Genomic DNA, 7,125 nt, shown 5'->3' with positions numbered 1-7,125 from the left:
CCTAATCTGCAATAAACCACTTGCAGCTCTGAACTGTCTATTCCTCTGCTAAGAACAGCTGTGAACTACAAGAGTAGAGAATATATTTCATTGCTTTCTGAAAAGCTATTCCACTAAAAATGCTGTCAGTGCACTGACTGCAGTGATATTTAGTCTGACTTGCTGCAGAGAAATGAGAGAAAGAGGCCTACAGTTCCTACCCACAAACCTGCTAAGCCATCTAGAAATGGCCTTCAGATAAGAGACAGCTGATAAGATAGAGAATAACTACAAACAAAGCAGGCAGTTGTAGTCTCCCAGAGCAGCCCACATCTAAACACATCTGTTACCATCACACAGGGAATGTCAAGGCCAAATTCTGGCAATGCCAGCTGCAAATGCCAGAACTGTTCAAGTTGAACTACTCACAGACTTTACACCTATTTTTCTCAGTTCAGTGAGGGCCGTACGTGACAGAGTGCCATTCCCACCTCAGGCAGAACGATGAGCAGCCGGTGTTGCTGATCCACCCCCAGTGAGGGGCAGCCAGCAGAGAGCAGCTCTGACCCCAGAGTTGGCTCTCCACTCCGCTGTGCATCCCAGAACAAAAAACCACTGCTCACTTCATTCTGAGCGCAGCCCCGGGGTGGCTCCTCTCAGATCAAGTCATCGTTTCACATCGCACTTTCCAATAAAGCCCAGCATGACGGAGAACCTCTGCAGTTTTATTAAAATCTCTTCCCCCCCTCTCCCCTTGTGCAGCTTTAGTGAAGGATGTCCATTCATCAAGAATGGCCCCGAGATGGCACAGAGGAATTGCAGGAATTCAAAAGAACAAGCAGGTCTCCAGCCCAGCCCCTCCAGAGCAGCCAGCAGAAGATATTTTGGAACAATAATACAATGCTAAGCCAAAAAAAATGTGCAAACTCCCCCATTCAGTGCATGTGGGGAATGCATAACTGAGGAAATGGGTGAATTCTGCCTATTTGCACTCAGCCTCAGAAATACCTTGGCTTCCAAAGAACATCCCAGGACATTACAGAAGGTTCAGTTAAGGATGCATGAGGATTTTTTCCTCCCCTCTCTATTTCCACCCAATGCCGTGTAACCACGAACCATGAATAATTATCTCCACTGAACTCGACTCATCTCCTTCTAACAAGGAACTGCACGGGTGGAATTTGCATTACACACAATTTACTTCCTCTTAGCCATTTTTAATTAAATGAACCATTCTAAGGTTTCCACCTAAGGTAAACAAAAGACTGAGCTTTTCAGTCTTAATCATTATTTCCTAGAACCAACACTGCCAAAATAAAAACACCCATCAGAGGAAGAGTCTGACTCAGACTCCTTAAGGTCAACAAGTCCTTTTATTGGTAATAACCTGATAATGCAATGCTATAGTCTAAATATTTAAGAGTTCTGTTTATTTCATAGGTGGGAACTATTTGCAGAGCTTGCAGGATGTAGCTCATTGTAATCCTGCAGACTGCCAGAACACAAATAAACAAGCACAGCCACCTGGGACACCAAGAAATCCCCGAATGCCCCAGAGAACAGGGATGGCTGGATCTCCGGAGAGGATGCCAAGACTTCCGAGGCTTTGCCCTGTCACCCTGGACCCAGCTCATTCCCAGCACAGGCGTTCCACTGCCAAGAGCTTCTGCTGGGGTTTGTTCTAAATCTGCACTTGTGTCCTCAAGAAAACGAGTTCTAAATGAATTTTCACTCCTTATTTAGTAGTTTGTAGGAATTCTTCTTCACCCCCACAGCTTAGCTGTGAGCCAGTTTAGGGCCTCTCACGGACACGGTGCTGCGCTTCTGCTACGCTGACATTTCCACCAGAGAAACATCCCGGTGTCCAAGGGAGAACAGACGTGTCCTGTCACCTTTAAAAACTCAGCTGTCCTGCCAGCAGGGTTTCTAGATGCCACATGGTACGATGGGTACTCCTAAAAGCATCTTCTCAGCTGTTCACACTTGAAAAGGCAACAATAATTAAATACATGGCATCTACAACTGAGCAGTTAACAGCTTAAAGCCAGAACACCGCAAGGATTTAGATTAATCACCTCCCTGTCCTCCTCTGTCACTCACTCGGCCCCAGAACCCAGGTATTTTCAATATGAAAAATGGGAGGTGGAAGGTAAGTTTTGGCTGAGTTCAAACAAAGGAACTGCAGAAATGGAAGGTGAAGGAAAAAAGCAACCACCCATGAGAACTTCTGTCTTTTATTTTTGACCCAGAAAAATATTTGCTGACCTCAACTGTGCTTTCTTCCAAACATAATTTCTCCACGTTTGCCTGCAGTGGTGACATGTCTTAAATCGCTTTCCTGACCCTGCGTGTTATGCCCCAATAATTGTGGGCTTGCAACACCTACCCTGGCCAGGAGCCCTCCAGATCAGAAGCCATTTAATTAAAAAAAACCCACCCCACAATGCTAAAACCACCTCGTTTAGTAACATGGTGGAGAAGTTAAAAATATGCAGGGCCCAATTCCTTTGTACTCCTGCTGAGCTGGAGGCGTGGTGATAAATCCCAAGGGGAAACAGCGCTGTTTGTTTAGGAAACTTTGCATACTGAGGGATCCTTCCTTCTGGTCACTGATTATTTTTAAGCCTCAGCCACGCCTGGATGATTCTGAAATACCTTCAATCCCAGTTTTGAGTTAACTGTAAGACAGCAGGGTGCATCTCATTGTTTGAGAGATCTGGCAGGTTTAATTCCCTCCAGCATCGGGGAGAAGGAGCTTTAGAAACACTCGTAGGAAGTAATGGCCTGATCTGTAGTTTCTGGCTATTGATGCCAAAACAAAGAGGGTCTACATCCAGAGGCTGGGTCACCCCCGCATGGTGGAAGGGGGAAAAAACCATGCCCAAGTCTGTCCATGTCTGATTCTGGATCCATTCCTTTATCTCTTCTAATTCCCAAGCAGGTGCTGAGGCCTAGATTGGTCTGTGCTGGGTCTAGAAATGCACTGCACTAAAATTTTAACTTTGTTTTCCTTTGCCACCCTGACACACAGTGAAAGGAAACTGCAGGGGGAGTAAGCCCATTGCTGAATCTGCCACACCACCTGCGGCTGCTTTCACAGACCTCGTTCCACGAGAAAACAAATCCATACAGGGGAATGTTTGTTTTTTTTTAATTGGCAACTTTCCTTCCAGAAACAATGCAACTTTCCAGTGCAAACGCAGACTCAGCCATTAATTCACCATGAATGTCTGTGTATGTGTATAACATCTATATGCTCTAGGAGCAGGAGGAGTGGGACAGGAGGCAGCACTCAGAACTTACAAGAAGGTTCCACTGTCTGTCCCCTGCAATGCTCAGAGAGAGATTAAAAGATTTCAACACAAACCCACGGTTCTCGTGCTGGGGTCTCCCTGCTGGAGAAAGTTGCAGCAGGTTAATTAGCTGCAGGCACAGCTAGAAACAGATGTGCTTAAACTAGCACAAATCTGCATGTGGACACAGCCTGTCATTTAGTTTAGCTTAACACGAAAAGTTTAAGCAAACTTGAGTGAGAAGTCCAAACACAGACTGCACTGATTTAATTAAATCACTGAAAATAAAACCAGTATCAGATGATCATCTGGTACCACTTCCTTGCACAGACAAGGTGTTTCTTCCATCTGTGCAGCTCCATGAACGCTTAGCAAATCTTGAGGGAAGGTGGAGAAAACAGACTTTTTGGATAAAAATAACAAGGTCATCTGAACTGTTGAACAAAGTAGTTTCATTTCTAGGTGCTTAAACTGAATAAGACTGGGAGCTTCTATATGAGCAGTGACAACTCTAATTCTGCCCAGACACAACTGGATGACGATGCTGTTGTGTAAAATGCACCTTTTGCTGCAGAGATGCCTGCCCAGGGACACTGCACGCTGGTGGCTCTGCTTTGCAGCGCCAGCCCTGGGAGCTGCAGCTCTGCAGGAAGGGAACAGCTTGGGCTGAAGCTCCTGAAGCCATGGAGGCTCAGCCAAGCAGCCACCCAGAGCAGCTCCCAGCAGCATCCTCCCTGGGTGAGCTTCTCATCCCATCTCTTTTGGCCTTCCAAAATGAACTGCACCACTGGGTTTAACTTGAGGGAAAAAAAAGTAACTTGGTTTTTTTAATCAAGTGTCACTAACAAACACTTATTTTTCTCAGGCTCTGTCGCCTGTTTACACCCCAGGACAGCCTTGTACTCCTTTCAACTTTGTTGCAAACATTTCTAACTGCTTTGTGTTCCTCCCTCCCCCCCGTCCCACGCACACACTCCCCTGCTACATCTCTGAATGCAGATAACAATATTGATTTAAATGCAATCAAAGCGAGCCTGATGTACAATGAACACCTTGTCCCACGTTGTGCCATACCGTGGCAAGGGCTGCCCCTTTCCCAGGGATGGAGGCCCATTAAAGGGACACAATTTATCAGTCCAGGAGGAAAAAAAAACAAAACAAAACAAAACAAGTTTGCACTTCAATTACAGAATTGTGCAGGAGAGCAGAAACTTGGGTCACCACCACACAGAGTTTCTCAGATATTCTGCCAAAGGTGGAACAGGGAGGGAGGTAAAGGAAATGGGTTCAGCCCTCAGGACCAGCTGACTCCTGCCGGCGGGCACCCTGACAGGGACAGGTCAGGAGATCTCCACGGTCTGCCCATGCCCTGTGGTCCGTCCCAGGGGCAGAGATGCAGGGGCCTAGAATGGTCTGTAGCATCACTGGAGAGGATAAGCTCCACTGTAAACTATTTCATGTGAAAATGACTCACTGCCAAAGCAATCCAAGGCATAAGAACCAAACAGGTCATAGGTTACCATGGCTCATACAACAGCATTGATCACTCTGGAGACATGGCTGCAAAGGGAGCAGAAATTAGTAAATGCTGGTTTTATTTGCTATGCAGACTTTCTTTTAAAAGTTTTTTTATGTCAGATTTTCTCTGCAGAGAAAGTTGTGGCTGCCCCATCCCTGGACGTGTCCAAAGCCAGGTTGGATGGAGTTTTGAGCAATCTGGTCTAGAGTAAGGTGTCCCTGCCCACGGCAGGGGGGCTGGAATGAGATGATCTTCCAACCCAAACTATTCTGATCCCACCATCTCTCCTCTGAAAACCAGCAGCTGCCTCACAAACTTAATTTTAACAGATGGGACAAAACCACTCCGTGACTAATTGCAGAAGGCTCTGCTAACGCAATCCATCAATGCAAGGTAAGATACGCTTTGATTTGGACAGCCCAAAGCCCCGGCCGGACCCACGGGAATGATCGAGGCAGGGTCCAGGTCTGCGGAACCAGCCCCGAGCCAGGGCTGCGACACGGGCAGGGCAGCGACAGGCACGGTCACCTCTGTGCCCCCGGCCCCGCCGCACGCTGCCCTGTCGCTGTGCCGGCCGCTGTCCTGACCCCGAGCGCCGCCGAGGGGCACCGGGGCACCTGTAACCCGCGTCCCCACCGCCACTGCCGCCCCGGCTGTCCCCGCGTCCTGCTCCGTCCTGCCCGATCCCCCCCGCCGCCGGGCGCACGGCGCCCCCGAGGGCAGACCCAGCCCGGGGGGAGCTCCCGGAGCCCCCCGGGGACCCGCGGGCAGCCCCGGCACGGCTGGCCCGGGGCGGCGGCCGAGGTCCGGCAGCGCCGGCGTGTCCCGAGCCCGGCACACGGACACGGGCACGGGCACGGGCACGGGCACGCACCGAGCCCACCGGGGCTGCGCCCCCGGCCCCCGCACACCGCGGCTGTGCCCGGCACGGCGAAACCCCGCAGCCCTTACCTGGCCTCGGCGCGCGGGGCGGGCGGGGCTATCCCTACCGGGGCGGGGCTATCCCTACCGGGGCGGGGCTATCTATCCCGGGGCGGGGCTATCCTTACCGGGGCGGGGCTATGCATCCCGGGGCGGGACTATGCATCCCGGGGCGGGGCTATTCTTACGGGGCGGGGCTATCTTTACGGGGCGGGGCGATCTTTACGGGGCGGGGCTATCTTTACGGGGCGGGGCTATCCTTACGGGGCGGGGCTATCCTTACCGGGGTAGATGACACAGCCTGGCACGGGCACATCCAGCCGGGACACGGCAGCGATGCCACGGGCACACAGCCGGGCTGCAGGCACACACCTGTGTGCAGGTGCCGGGATTTCACCACCGGGACGCACCTGGTGCCGCGGGGGAAGGCGAGGCAGGGCTGTAGCTGTGCCAGGCTGGGCTGTCCCCCGGCTTTTGTTGGCTCGTTGGGATCAAATTGCTCTGTACAGCTGGATCGGACAGTTGTTTTTCAAAGGTTACACCCTACACGCTATAAAGATTCACATGTTTTTCAGATGACTTCATCTGAAGTTACCTGAGCTATTGCTTTCCCAGCTGCTCCCAGGATGACAATTTCATTTTCCATTACTTCCCTACGCTTTGTGAACTCAGTGCCCACTTGATTACTTCCAAAGAATTTGAACAACGGTGTGTAACAAAGCCGTCTGAGTTTTGCTTTGGCACACAGCTCCTGGTATTAGCCCCTTCCACTTTATCTGGAGATAGGAGTGTCCTCTCCGCCCAGAGCAAAGTGACTGCTGTGCTGCTGCACTCTGGGCTCTTCTCTCCCCTTAGCTGAGCAGTGGAAGCGAGAGCTCCTTTCTTGTCCCACTGTAATTTAAAACATCACACCAAAGCAGATTTTGTTTTCTGTGTTCAGTTCTCCTGAACAGGCAGTGCTGCTCTCCAGGAGCAATGAGTGAGAAGCAAAGTCAACAGCTATCTATCATATATATATAAAATATATTCTGTGACTGGTAATCTCAGCCCTTCATCCCAAGCTTAAAGGAGCACATGTTGATAGAGAATTTGTGTTCTTAGCTTGTTTCTCTGGCCAAACTTTGCATTTCACCCTCCAGGAATGCAGTTCTGTAATTTTCTGAATTGGCAAAAAGCAGAAATACATATTAGCTGAGGGAGCTTTAAATGCCCGAGAAAGGACTTTGGTGTTGACAGACGAGGGGGAATTAGAGGACACACTGATCCTGTGGTAAAGGTACAGGATCACGCAGGCGCCGACTTACTCAGCAGGGTGGCAGGGGTTTTTTGCATCTTCTTGAAAATTGCTGCCTTATGGATGAGGGCTCTGTGAGCTTCCAGCCAGACTCCTGGGTATTGTGGAGCTGCCACAGG

Source organism: Chamaea fasciata, unplaced genomic scaffold (genome assembly GCF_029207755.1).
Source record: "Chamaea fasciata isolate MVZ Bird 193981 ecotype frontalis unplaced genomic scaffold, bChaFas1.0.hap1 SCAF_22, whole genome shotgun sequence".
Lineage (NCBI taxonomy): Eukaryota > Metazoa > Chordata > Aves > Passeriformes > Sylviidae > Chamaea > Chamaea fasciata.
This window is presented reverse-complemented; position numbering follows the sequence as displayed.